At 42.3% G+C, this 15263-nt stretch overlaps 1 protein-coding gene across 2 annotated transcripts in view; it reads right to left on the bottom strand.

Moving 5' to 3' along the window:
* SYT9 (synaptotagmin 9) overlaps positions 1-15263 on the bottom strand; it is a 1403218-nt gene that overhangs the window by 536904 nt on the left and 851051 nt on the right. The gene's annotated exons all lie outside the window — the stretch shown is intronic.

Genomic DNA, 15263 nt, shown 5'->3' with positions numbered 1-15263 from the left:
CTCTACATATTGCTCCAATAGGTTTCCTAAATGGGCCCACCAGTCATGGCCTTTGGCTATGGCTAGTGTCGCTGGGCTTCTGTCAAGGCCACACCACTAGGTTTCTTTTGGGAACACTAGCCATGACGTTAGGCCATGGCCCCTTGACATGTTGCCCACTAGCTACTGTGTCCACTGTACATGTTCCCACAATAGCTTTCTTTTGGACACACTAGGTGCCCACAGCCTTTGGCCGTGGCCACTCTGCATATTGCTCCAATAGGTTTCCTAAAAGGGACCGCTAGCCATGGCCTTCAGTCCCCCTCCTCATGCATTTTTCCACCCACTTTCTTCAAGTTAGTTCCCCTCCCTAGCACTCTCCCATTTCCCCAACACTCATCCTTTTGTCTGATACACTTGTATTCCTGTTCTACTTTTCTATCATAATCGTGGTTATTGTGCTCTATAACCCCAGATATGCGAGTACGTTTGAACTCTGAACTTCGTCCCCAGCCCTCCCTACCTCAAGCTTGATGCCATTTCATTATTTATCCTCCTCCAAAGGGCATGTTTTACATGTTTCTGGATGAAACACTTCAATATGCATTAGGCTATACTTGCAATCCCACATGGCAGTGAGACTCTGGCAATTGAGTCCAGAATGGAGTGAAACTGGAGAATGGGTACCATGTTCCTCTCCTGGTGCATTACACCCCACTGTAGAAATTGTGTACAGATACAAACACAGCTATTCCAGTGTTAACACTTCAAAACTGGTATGCATCCTCCGTTGTGTGAACTGTCCATCTACTGGCTGCCCTATTTAAGGCGTCCAGTTTTTTCCAAAGGTTGTTGCTGTAATGATAAGACGTCCACAAAGCAGTATCTTTTATAGGTAGTGTGACATCTAGTGTTGAAGTGGGAGAATTAGCCTTACAGTTATCTGCACAGTAGCATAGGAGAACACAGCAATAGGAGCAAAGACACAGAAGAAGAGATGTCGGTCATTAAACTGCATGCTTGATGTGGGAAGCAGAAATACTGAGGAAATAATGGGAGCAGTAACTGTGCCAGGCTCAGTGCTATGTCACTGTGACAGTAGTGATTTCTCCACATACCACACTAGGATGGCCTTCTAACTAAGTGAGGGCACGGTGCCAAAGGTCAGCTAAACTAGAGGGATTTGGAAGCTGCGCCGGCTCAATGCAGTGTATGTAGCATTCAACTGAAAAAGCACTGACAAAGGCAATAGCTTGGGTTTAGTATCAAAACTGGTTTTCTGTGTGTATATTTCTAGGCAGAGGTGTGAGTGCAAGAGTGACAAGTATATAGGAAAAGGGCAGGAGGAGAATGTGCTACATTACAGATCTCTTTTAGAGACCTCATGCGCTAGATATTAAGCTCATATAGGTAGAAAACCGCATCATCTTTCAGATATTTCCACTATAGTGCAAGCTACTCACACCAGAAACAAGACATATGTACAACTAATCACACCGTACGCCATATGCTGCCATCAAATGCATGGCTACTATCATACACAGGTTCTACTGCCATCAGACATTTGTGTGAATCTATGATTATGGGTGTGTGTGTGTGTGTGTGTGTCATGTTGATTTTGTGTTAGGGTATTTATGTGGATAGTGGGTGTATCTGGGAATATGTGCTGCACTCCGTATGGTTTTATCTTGTATGGTGTACGTAGTGTGCATGGTGAGTGTATCTTGTGATTATGAATAAAGGTGTGTGATTGAGTAGTGTATGCTGTCTGTGCTAAATGCATGGTGTGTTTATTTTGTGCGTGGAGTGTGTGGGTGTGTGTGTGTGTGTTTGTGTGTGTGTGTGTGTGTGTGTGTGTGTGGGGCTGGTGATTGTGTGTCTTCATGGTATGCTTGTATATAATTATTGAAATATGCTTACCTTTGTTTTCCCTGTGTGATCAAGATGAAGTAGTGATCAAATAATCTGTGCAGCAGCCCCACTGCAGAGATTATCTGTATGCCTGTGGGAGGTGCTCTATTTCACACCTGTGCGGCAGATGTCTCCTAAACAGTGTTGTGACCGCTCACTTCCTTTAAGGGTCCGGCCTGTTTACTTTGGCATGCCAAAAGTCGAAGGATGGGCTAGACGACGACAGCCTTGTGTAATACCAGGTAAGCATCCTGGTGCTGGCAGAGAGCCTTGGTGCCTCGTAACAGGTGCTCGGGATATTCGCAAATGATGACTCACCAGAGCCCATGCAAGACACTCCAATGGACAACGCCTGAGCCCTGTGAAAGCTGCACACTTGCCAAGAGTTCAATTCTGATCACGGTCAGTTTTTCCCTGTGAAGTCATGTTACCTGGAAGTAAAGTGAACAGCAGGCAAATAATCTTTGCTCTGTCTTCAGAGCCTCAGCTCTCTTTGAAAATTAAGGGGCTCTGTCACTAGGCCTCTCTGCCACCTTTCAATGAAATGTTTCTGTGAGGGAAATATTTGAGGGATATTTTGAAAGTGAACGTTAATAAAGATTACAACTTTCACCTTTTTGTCAAAACGTGACTTTTGCACCAGAAACAAATTGAATTGTTGCCTTTGTCTCACCCTTTCATCCAATATGGTTCTTCCTTTTCACCCCTTTTCAGTGTCATGCCCCAGTTCAAATATAAGAACTGTTGTGAAAGCCAACAATGTTGCCTTTTGTGGAGGCATGAGATGGGTGTGCTCTTGCACCTTGAAGCATCTCTTGTGCTGGATGGAATTACTAATAAAGATCTCAGACCAAATAACCAGACAGACCCAGATACTATTGCAAAACACTACTTTATTCTCAGTTCAATAAAGCAGCGCAAACTGATGAATAATGGACTGATGCTAGCACACTCACACCCAAACTTGATTATACAGAGGTCATATACCCCAATAGGCATCAAACTACAAAACCTATTGAATGGAAGGATTGGTTACGGGAACATTTGTACATATGGTATACATCGGGGTTAGTACATCATTGACTGCCCCTTATCTGTAGGACATGCCTCCATCTACCTCTAAATACGTATAATACTGATTATAGCAGAGAAAATGGAAATAATTTGGTCTATGCAGCATTGTATAGCACGTTGCCGCATAGTCCCTCTGATTGGTTGGAATGCTCACCCAACCCTGGACCATTGGCTCGCTAGCAGCACGTAAGCAAAAGGAAACCCAGGTGCTCAAGTCACGTCAGATTACTCCTTACTTTCCCAATTAGTCCATCACCTCTCATTAGTCCCACAATAAACAAAGGTTTCCTGTCTGTAGTTGACCTTGTAGCTTGCTCTCTGTTCTGGAACATTTGAGGGAGTGTAAGCACATCACTATCTTCATCTGAAGCTTAAGAATAAGCCTTTTTTCGACTTCTGAATCACATGCGAAGAGACCGTAAATGTGTCCATTTCAACCTCTTATTTACTGCTATTTGATTTAATTATACTGAGTGTTCTTGCTCCTCTTGGCCTCTAGAGACTTTATCACTCCATCTTGTATAGAGCATATTTACTGTTCATTGATAATTGTCCAATACATGCCTCTTGCAAATGTTTTCTTCTTATTTAATCTCAGAGAAATATGCCTTACGTGCATGGTTTATCTGTCTGCCTTCCTTTAATGCAGGCAGTTATTTCTTAAAATAGCACCCTTGATCCCAGGCCAACATAGACTCCTCTTTATTCTGCAAACAAAGCTATTTCTGCAATGTCTCCTGAATCTGCATCCCTGGTCCGTCTCTGAGGTAGCTGGATTGAGTCTTAACACGAGCTGGCATCCGTCTTCCTATAATGGCCGTCCTAGCCATGTTATAATTTCCTCTATATGTCTCATCTGCCTTGCGTTGCTGATTATTTACACTTATTGGTCAGCAAGTTACTTTATCTTCTTTGTATATATGATTACTCTATCATGTCATGCATATTTCTTGTGTCATTTCAATTACATCTTCACTCTTCAGTATTTTCATATCGTTCCTGTATGTCCTCATATATCTTCTTCATGATAGCACTCTGCCCTCGTCAGATTTCACTGAGCACTACATGATGTTCAATGGTGTGTGCTGGCATCCTTCCACTCTTTCAGTACGAGGGTATATTTGGTATGGTTGCCTGAGTGCATATCTCTCATACACTTGATGTGGTATAGGATTAACACATGGGTTCCAACATACAGCTCTTCTCCTGCTGTTCCAGTATGATGGTAGTATGGTGCGGGAGCTCGGGAAAATGCGTCCACCTGCTCCTCTACATAGGCATTTGCCAGGCACTGCCATAATGGTAATACTTGGCCATGAGATGGCAACAGTTACAAAACAGTGTGATTAGCCGGGCATATGATAACAATGTATCACAAATGCCTATTTTATAACTATACACAATGCAACACTGTTGGCTTGTCAATGCTTGTTTGTAGCAGGACTTCACTGCAATGAACAGATACATCAAGTGGCTGAAAGTGCACTTACTTAAGACATTTTTGTTACACCAGTCGCACATGTACAGCTGAAATTAAGCAAATGAACTCTCAGAAGACTACTTAGAAATAGCATTGGCAGGCCACGGTTTGATGTTACTACTTTATAAATCTACCTCAAAGAGACATGTTTTAGTGGGGAGAGGCAGGTAGTAACTGGGAATGGTGATAGAAATTAGCAGTGATATAGGCAGTCAAATGTGGGTAAATAAACTAACAACACCCACAAGTGCGTTCCCCACCTCCCCAGACACTTCCCTCGTAGCTGTACTCCAATACACATGCTTGACTTACAGATGGTGCTTAAGCACCACCTAACAGCCAAAACTGAAAAGCCTCACTGGAAAATTAGCCATTATAGTGAAGGATATTTTGGAGGGGTGGCAAAGGGCATGTGTTTTATCTGAAAAAGAGTGAGTCAATGTAACCCAGGCAACAAAAAGCACCAATGAGCCTAAAGCCAAAGCAGCTTGATGGCAATGATGCTGAGAGACCTGAACAGAGGACGTCTGACATGCAAACAAAGGTGGGAGCTGCATGGTATTAGCACCAACATTGTTCCGTCCAACTTCTCAATTCCAAGAAAGCCATCATGCAGTATTGATTGGCAACTCATAAGGTCCAACTGCTCCCTCAGAGCACAAACTAAATAGATACTGTTTACTGAATAGGCCACATGATATTGGAGCTGTGTTCTACTGCACATCATGTGTTCCTAACCTACCTTATGATATATCCTCGTACACTCAGTTCCTCCGGCTTCGAGAAAAAAAAGGCATTGTGAACACGTTGTGCTTTCTAATGTCAATGGCAAATATATATGCTTTTTTGTTTCCTCTTTCAAATGAGCATTTCCTGAGGAAATATGCACTATCACCGTAAACTACTAAAGCGTGTTCTGCAACACAGAAATGTACTCAATCGTTGCAACACCTTCACTGGTTAAACAACCTATGAATCCGAACGAGTTCCTTTTCAGGGGTCTAGTTAATTGCTATGCCAGTTCATGTTTATATTGTTTAATCAAATCTGCTTTCAAATGTGGAGATACGTTTGTGTGTGTGTGTTTGTGTGTGTTTGATTTCCTTTCCACGTTTTCTATTTCCCCGAAGCAGGAAAACTATGCAATTGCCCCTATAACTGTTGTTCATTTCTGAACTACCTCCACCCAATCAGTAGGCACAGTGGATTGTGCTTCTCTGCCAGCATGAAATATGCATTCTAATAATAATGCAAACCTTAGTGCAGCAGCTGGTTTCACTGATTTTATATGCATTTGATCAGACTGATAATAGAGATAATGAAATCAGGAGACACTATTGGTATGCTAATAGCACATCATGCATATGCAATTTGGCTAGTCCAATATTCTAAATATACTGCAATTAAGCGAAATTCACAACACTAGAGTGTCTGTTGTGGATTTGGTCGCTCAGGGCTTTGATTGGATAGATTTGTTCATTTGTCGCTCTATTATACCGATTACACAATGCCTATCCGTTCAGATGAAAACCCAGTGAAACACATACTCCAAATTAATGATATTCAGGGCTGGGAACCATTTCTCATTTAGGGGTGACATTGACAGGCCCCTCCTTATTCCTGAGTTCGAAATGAAGGGGAATTTCCAGCTGAACCTTTACCTCTGTACTGACAGGACTTTTGGTTGGTTGGTGTGCTCGCACATATGTTCACCATGTGTGCAGACACAATCCATGCAGGGATGTGCTTTGACTTGGAGCTGGAAGCCAAGGAATCATATAAGGTCTTGAATTTGGAGTGTCATTAATCCAGAGATTTAAGTCACTTCAAGGAGTGTGAAGTTAGAGACCAGAACACGTTTTCTGGAAACGTGGAGACATTTTCCAAAAAGGTTCTGGAGCTCTTAGTGGTCAGTTAAATGATTATAATGTTGAGGATTGGAAATTGACATCTGTGAGATGTTTACAACTTGAGAAGTTTTGAGAAGAGATTTATGTGGTTCAGGTCTGATATTAGGATTATAGCAACCCTTATTCTCCCATTGGGGTCAGGAGATATGTTGAAAAAAACAAATACAGTAATTATCGGGGTTGCAACCGTAGAAGATGGATTCACACGAGTCAGTAAAGCACGTTTATTAATCAGGGGGCAAGCTCAGTTAGATTTGTGTTGGTTTGCACATTAAATTGTTTGCACAAACATTGTGAGTATGGGGTGCTAAGAAAGAGTTAGATTCTCTTTGGGTTAAATGCAGGTTTTCTGTACATGATAAAGGGGGATCATTTGCCTTGGTTGCTACAAATCAAATCAAGATCAGGATCACAAAGTTAAAAAGAAGTTAATGTACAGGCAGGTCACGAGCTGAAATGCACATACTGGGTTCAGATGGATATGCAATACCTGATAAATCCAGGAGGATAGACAAAGAGCAACAAAAGAAGTGTGACACCAAACCGCTTTCGAAATGAAATGGTTGCACTGTTACAAGAGAACAGAAACAAGTTATTCTGCACAGTTGTCCTATTTTGTTTCAGTGTTGCAGACAGTAAGCAACTCCCAGCATTGCGTTTGAGAATGTATTTGTTTTCAGCTGTAGAAAAGGGCATGGCAGAAGACAGAATAGGGCCACAGACTGGGGGCAAGTCTAAGAGCAAGGTCAGCACTGTGAATAGTCCTTTTTGATTAGGGGTTCTAATTGAACTCTAGTCATTAATAAAACAGTTATATACAGGTAATGGAGTAATAATAAGGTAGAGACAGCACAAGACATCTGCACTGCTGTCATGATGAATTCCACTGCCTGGTGATCATGGTATAGGACAGCCATAGGACACACGTGCTTGGAATAGGACCAATCCAAAACCTCCTTGTGGTCCAGAAGAACTAATAGGACATGTAAGTGGGCTCTTTAATGTGATTAAGGTGCAACAGACCTTCTGGGCAAGTATTGCTTGCTTGTTTGACTCCCCTCAGGCTAGTGCAGAAACCAAACTTACATCTGTGAAGAGTGGGGCATGATTTAGGCTGAGGAGTATGGGATGCTGACAACCAGCCCCAAGCCATACATCAAAAGTGGAAGCCACCATCAGAGGAGTGATCTACTAGCCAATGTTTATACCAGCAACCTAAACTGGAAAGGGGAGTGAGGAACTCAAAGATGGAAGATGTAGTTTCTGAGGCTGCAGTCCAGAAGAAATTGGAGACCAGCAAAGGCCAAGAGAATTGCATCTTTAAAGCACCTTATACTAAGTCTGCACCCCCAAGTCCCCTTTCCCTAAAGATAGGCTGGGACAACCTCAGTAAATCAGTTGTGGAAAAAGGCCGATGGTGGTGGGGGCAGATAGAAGGAATTTGGAGAGAGCTGGAGGAAGGAGTTCAGAAAAATCTGAAAGAAGTTTGGAGAAGGCAATGAAAAAGTAAACACTGTAAGGTCAGAGGGGGTAGACAGCCCTGTTGGAGATTGACGGCATTCATTTATGTATTTATTTGTATTTGTATAGTGCACTTACAGCCCAGAGGCATCGAGGCGCAGAAGGTTGAAGTTAAATTGGCAGAGGTGTGGAAAGAGCAAAACAACGTGTTAATGGAATGTGTCAGGAGGTTGCTGGTAAAGATATAAAGGATGCAAAGGAGGAGACAGAAGATTTGTTGATGTTGGAGGAGTTAGGAGATGTGTTGGAAATGGTGGTTTGAAAAGAGATACAAGAGAGTATGGAGAAGAGGAAGGAGGGGTGAGTAGAGGATATCTGCTTATTGGAGCATACAGAGGAGAGTATAAGGAGGTGGAGGAGAAGAACGGAGGTGGTTGGAAAAGAAATTTGACGTGGTTGTGGAGGCATGTTATAGGGTGAAGATTTAAATCACTTATGAAATCCAGTATAGGGAAGTGGAGGGTGCGGCTCAGTGGAGCAAACAAGAGACAGAATTTGAGAAGGAAGAGAATTAAGGAGAGACAATCAGTGATTCATGAAACATAGAGCTTGAGGAGATAAAGAGTTAGTGAGGGAACTGATCAATTTGAATCATAGCCAGCACTTTCTTTCCTTTTGTCATTTCATGATTCTTTGATCCCTATATGGTAATTTCAATACAGTTATAGAGCATCTGAACCTGTGACACATTCTTTGCAGTACTCCCTGCCCTCTCCACTGATCTAAAATCAGTGTCTACTGCCATTCTACTGCCATTCTGTTGGAACTTGCTTTCTAATTGCCATTGTGGTGCCCACCCATTGCCCTATATCTATCAGTATGTATGGTCCCATTATGATTATTCAGGTTTCTCTTGTCGTCATCACTCTATTTTCTTATTCTTTCATTTATATAACTGGGACGAGTATGAACAGACCCGCAATGATTACTCCTAGTATTCCAGGGCCTCCAGTTTTCCCCGTTACCTGTGTTTGCCTGAGGTAACATCACTGGGACCTTGGTCTCCTCATTGTATATGGTTTCTTTGTTCTCTTGTGGTCCTGCTTCACTTCGGCTTCTCGATATCCGTATCCTTTCCCGGTGTGGATTATCAGCTCCCCTGGCATACTTCTGGTAGGCGTTAATATATGCCTAGTGGTTTCCGCACTGTTTGAGGGACCCTCTTTCCACCACGGGATCTCTGTGGTCATGCCACCACTTTTGCTTTCTCTCGTCTCAGCTTGCTCTGGACGCTTGGCATCCCGTTTTTCTCTCGTGACTTCCCAGCAAATTTCAAACATGCAGGCTTTGCCAACGATAGAGTGTCCTACCCTCTGTGATGAATCTAACGGTAACATCACCTCTTTCCCTGAGGAAGCATCTCCCTATGTGGGCTTGGGATGGCAGCCGCTCCCTGATCCTAACCCTGGGGATGGCTATACGAGAGAAGACCACCTGGGGAGAGGCGACATTCGGTGAGAGATATGATATCTTCAGGGAAAGACACATATCCCACATTTCCCTTTAGGGATGTTTCATAAATTCCTCAGGCCTTAATGGTTTATTGCACCACTCATCTTCATACATAAATTGAATCCAGTATTACTATCCCCCGAATGATAACCAGAGCAATACATTAATTACTGAAACGAGGAAGAAGCAAGGAGCAGAAATGATTACTTGTGTGAGAATTCCATACCGGCTTTCTCATCAACACATACAGAATCATCCATCAACTACTGAGATGAGGAAGAGACAAAGGTCAGTAAAGATCACTATGACTCGGAAGCCTTTGCTGCGGTCTGGTCTATCGAAACTCTTTAATCGGCTCGGGAAAAACCAGCAGAGTTGATAGCTATGAGAGAGAGCTGCAGACGCTGAGCTGCACATGGAAACACTGCCAAGGCTGATCTCCCCAGCAGGAGAAGGAACCCGAGTGCAGAGGACACACTGCCCATTAGGGAAAGGGTGCAGAAATTGAAGACCAAGCCCACAATCCAACAAAAACAGAAGCAGAGGGGTGCAAGAGAGACTTTGAGTAACCAGTAAGCCTAGGGAAGTGGAGAGGGTTGACATTTGTGATGTCATCTTTGATGTCATGGGTGTTAGTCTTAGCAGTGCATGGAGGTGGCGCCCGTTATGGTTGCTTAGAGTATCATAACTGGCAAATTTCAATGGTTTTTTGGTTTTACTTGTAAGCATAACATCCCTTTAACAACATTTTTTCAGTGAATTTCATGGGTTTTTGTTAGTGAAACTTTACCATAACGTTTCTTTAATAATTCCTTTCAGTGAATTTCATTTGTTTTTGTTAGTGCACCATGACCCTAACGTTCCTTTAACAATGTTTTTTCAGTGAATATCATGTGTTTTTGTTAGTGCAACTTAACCATAACATCCTTTTAACAATTATTTTTCAGTGGATTTCATGGGTTTTTACTAGTGCACCGTTAATCTGCTACAAGTTGTATTGTACTCCCCCATCTCTCAATATGGCAGCTATGGTGTCCGCAGACAGCGCTGTAGTCTGCAGGCGTTGGGCGTCATTTACAAGGCTCAGAATCATAGGGGAGACCCAAAAAAGATGCACCCATCAACCAACAAACAAATACACATAACACCACAACTAATGTTTACAACATGCCAATATAACTTTTTGTACAAACACTTTAAAAAATACAAATACATTTTTTATTTAGCACACATTAGAATGGAATGCACCAATCACAAACCATAACTGTATACTTCATATAATCACCTCACTACAACTCTGCATGCAGATTGAGAGGTGCTTATTGAACAACAAACTCTTAATAAAAAGTAAGTGCATTATATTTATTTCTCTGTTATTCGCTTTCATTATATAAACATCTGTTATAAGATGGAAGCAACATTTATTCTCACAGAAATGGCAAACACACTTGAGTGGTTCGAGGAGAACTTCCCAAATGAGGAAATGAGCGACAATATCATCTCCAATGGTATACAATACATATTTTAATGTAAACAAGTAATGTATTTTGTCCACACCTTACTAAAATAATAATTTCTATTTTTCAGACCCTCCAGCTTATAGCGATTTTGTGATCCCGCAAAATGCCGCGAAAAATGGCAGTTTTTGAAAAAAGGCGCAAAAATTGCTGTTTTTGCAAAAACACCCACAAAAATGTCAGTTTGAAAAAAAAAAAATCAAGGGGTCGATGGGGCTCAACTCACTTGAGCAAATAAAAAGAGCAGTCCGATCCACAAAGGACATCTGAATGGACGCTTCTTATATGCGCCCATTCAGATGTCCTTTTTCACCCCTTTGCGCAAATCAGGTGGCATTTCTGCGCATTTAAAAGCGCATCCCAAAATTGACAAGCAAGATGCGCTTTTAAATATGCAGAAATTGTAGGCCACTCTATGCTCCCACTTTAAATACGTGCATGAGGGGTGCCAATGCTTTACAGACTCATGCAATACTTAAAAAAAAACATTTTTAAGTGTGACAGCTGCTGTGTTGCTTGCATTTCTGTTCCCCAAATGGGATAGAAATGTATTTTATTGGGTTGCATTTTACATTGGCAGGACCCTTAAGCGCCAGTCACGGTCAAATGCATGGGGAGCCTGTAGACAATTGTCGGGAGAGCATTTCTAACACAAATGTATTCAAGGTGGCTGGCCAGCGCATCATTTGTGCTACAGCTCTGCCCTGTGGAAATGCGCAGGTCACCTTTGAGATTAAGGTGGTCTTCTCATTTCCAAAAATGGCTTATCTAAAAACAGGACATCTTCTGCTCTATTTTTAGATGCCCCATTTTTTGAGGACACAATCTACAGTTTTCTTAAAAAATTGAAAAATGGTCACAATATGTGAGAGAAAGGAGTGAGATGGGAGTGATCGGTGAGCTGTGGCGTGGTAGGCAAGAAAGCGAAGGGAGATCTGAGGGAGAGCAGTCAGTCAGAGGGGGGAAGCAGTGATATGATATGGCATTTGTAACGCGCCTATACGCAAGTGGGCAAGAGAGCAGAGCGGATGCAGTGGGGCGGTGTGCCAGAAATCAGAGAGAGCGGAGGTCCAAAAAGTGGAAGGAACGTGGGCTCGGGGATAGTAGTGGGCTGCAGATTGGGAGAAAGGATGAGGGAAGAGTGTGATAGAATGGGAGAAAGGATGAAAGATGCAGAATTAGCATGCAAGAATGAATGACTGTATACTGCGGGAGGAATTGGGGAGCGTACGGTGTGAGTTGGGTGTATGATTTGGAGTTTGGCAGTGACTAGAGAGCACAATTATAAGGGGGTAGAGTCAACAGGCTTCCCTAGCCAGTACCGTGATGGGTGGTCGGTAGGACCTTGCAAGAAGAATACTGTGTCGGTAGTTAACCATAGACAAAATCACCACAATATGCATGAAACAATGATCAGCATTTATTTGCAAAGAAAAGAAAAGTTTTGTCTGAAGGAATTCTTATGTGCCGTGGCACAACACAAATACATATAAAAGTGCATGTATACTCTGCACGGTGGTGGGTTAGTAAAAGGTGGTTACAGAACATTCAGTGTATCGCCATTGTACAGTGAACACTATTAAGTTGATAACAGTCTCTTATACATATTGTTCAAGATCACAAAATATCAAACAGTGTCACAAGTTGATGACAATCTCTTATGTATATTGTTCAGGGTCACAATATACCAAACAGTGTCGACACTTAGATGTGTGTTTCTGGTTCGGTAATTGGTTGGCGGAGCGCAGGGCTGGTAGACATGAGACAGCGCTGCAAGATGGATACCGAACTGTCTTCAGGACGTGTGCATCAGTGGTCAAAATATGGCGTCATCCTACAGTGAGATGGACAACTAGCGTTAAAATGGTGAATTTGTCTAACATTAGTGAAAAAAAGGAATGCAAGGAACACAAGACCTACCAGACAAAGGATAAACGCTCTGGCTGTAGTCCGTAAGTGGGGACAGCTGCTTAAGATGCGGCTAGGGCGGAACTGCATAAATCAGGCGCTCGAGTCTATAATTGAGAGGAAGGACTATTAGGAAAAAGGGCATAGAAATCATGCTCTTACTAATTGCTAATAGCTCAAAAGTACTTCAAAAAAAGGGGGGCACACGCCCCAACGATAGTAAGGACGAGGTGGACACTAAATAAATGAAGTGTGCATGTTGCAGTACAACGTTATTTCATATCTACTGAGTATATGAAAAAATTGAAATACGGCTAGTATGTGAGACCCTTTGACTTCGTCGGCAGAGTTAGCAACAATGGGTGCCGTGACATTGATTCTAGATATGGGCCGGAAGTAGAGTGCCGGTAAGATAGTAAAATGGGGTCCGAGGGGAGTGTATCGGACGAATTTTGTAAAACGGAACACCGAAGTGCGGCCGTGAGCTTACCTATTAGTTAGCCAAGTGAACTGTGTCAGTCGAGATCTGTGCGCAAGCGTAGTGGACAAGCCTCGGTATAAGTCGAGGTATTTGTCAGTGCGCATGCGCCGGGGAGTAATGTCTACGTAGTGCGCCAGTGGGCCAGCCCATCAGGTGCCGTATACTAAATCAGTTCGACAGCGTTGAAGAACATGATTGAATATCCGACATTGTGAAGCTTGCCATTAATCTGGCATGGAAAAATACTGTTTTAACCTTGTATTTTACATGGTGTGTTGTTTGAATATGCCATCTGTGTGCAATAGATTACAGTCACACATAACCCCGTAGATCTGAGGTTGTGCGCAGGCGTGGTGGACAAGTCTCAGTGCGAGACAGCATATTAGTGGCTGTGTATATGCCGTGCGCCTCTATGCTAGTTGTCCATTTGTTATTAATACAAAAAGGCAATAATAACAACATATTAACAGAACAATTCAGATAAACAATGATTTGTGATCTTGTATTACATTGTTTGGCCTGTGGCAACAAAAAGGGAATTATTACACTTTGTTCTAATCAATATATGTCATTGGCAAGGTAATTTAGACACATTGAGAATTGTTTAACAAAGATACAAAAAGGGGACACAGATCTCGGAATCGGCCAGAGGAATGGTTTGAGGAAGAGCACCAAAAAGCTATAATAGTGTAGTCTTTGGTGTGGCGAAACAATGGACTATTTGTTAAAGAAAATATTCCATTCGATCGAGATATTGAGGCCATGTTTCACAGAGTCCAAACGGTAGATCCACTTTTGTTCGAGTTTACGGAGGGCTAGATCTCTATCGCCTCCGCGGAATGGATTTCGGACTGTTTGTAATATTGCCCAGAATAAGTCATTGTGAGTGTGTTTCATTTTCTTATAATGTGCCACCAAAGGTTTGTCATCGACCTGATTTCGTATACACGATCGATGTTCACATATGCGTTGTCTGATTTCTCTTTTTGATTTGCCTATGTATATCAGGTTACACGGGCACTTTATAATGTAAACACACCATTTGGTTTTACAATTGGTGAAGGAATTGAGTGTCCACGGATTTCCTTTGAGGTCAATGGTCTTGATGTTCGCTGTTAGGCTGCAGACAGAACAGTTTCCGCATTTAAAATGGCCTTGCACCGGTGGTAGCTGCCATAGTGTGGTTTGGGTGTTACTGATGGTATCAACCTCAGTGTATGTATGTACAAGGATGTCCTTTAGATTCCGATTGCGTTTGAACGCAAAACGTGGTTTTTCCGGTTTAAAGCAATCTGTATGTAGCTTATCCCAGTGTTTGAGAATCATTTTACGTATAGAATTACTCATGGGGGAAAAAGTGGTAACGCAGGTCATTTTTTCTTTAGATTGGTTTCTGACAGTTGGGGTGAGGCAGATATCTCGGTTGGTATGTTTGACTCTTCTTCTTGCCTGACGGATGATGTGGCTAGGATACCCACGTTCTTTGAGCCTAGTTGCTAGTTCTTTACTTTTCAGATCATATTCACTCAATGTGGAACAATTACGTCTGATACGTAGAAATTGGCCAAAGGGCAGATTCGTTTTGAGGCCCAAGGGATGGGAACTTGAGTACTCTAACAAAGTGTTTTTGGAGGTTGGTTTGCGATATAACGTAGTATTCAAGGAATTGTCTTGATTCTTGGATACTTCTAAATCTAGAAAGGGAATCTGGTTTTTGTTATAGTCAATGGTGAATTGGATACAGACATTTTGGGAGTTTAACCATTTCAGAAATAAGTGTAGGTCCTCCTCTGTGCCTTTCCAGATCATAAACACGTCGTCGATATATCGTAACCAGCAGCCAATTGAATTCTTGAAGGTGTTGTGTTCAGCGTAAATAGAGATCTTTTCAAAATTGTCCATGAACAAATTTGCTACATCCGGGGCAAAAGTGGCGCCCATGCTGGTCCCATGGCACTGTTGATAGAAGGTTTGTTTAAAAATAAAGTAGTTTTCCATTAAGGCCAAACGAATGCATTCAAGGAGAAAAG

The sequence above is a fragment of the Ambystoma mexicanum genome, chromosome 11 (genome assembly GCF_040938575.1).
Source record: "Ambystoma mexicanum isolate Mex_15411 chromosome 11, UKY_AmexF1_1, whole genome shotgun sequence".
NCBI lineage: Eukaryota > Metazoa > Chordata > Amphibia > Caudata > Ambystomatidae > Ambystoma > Ambystoma mexicanum.
Note: the sequence above shows the minus strand (reverse complement) of the source record. Positions and strands in the feature narration are given on the sequence as shown.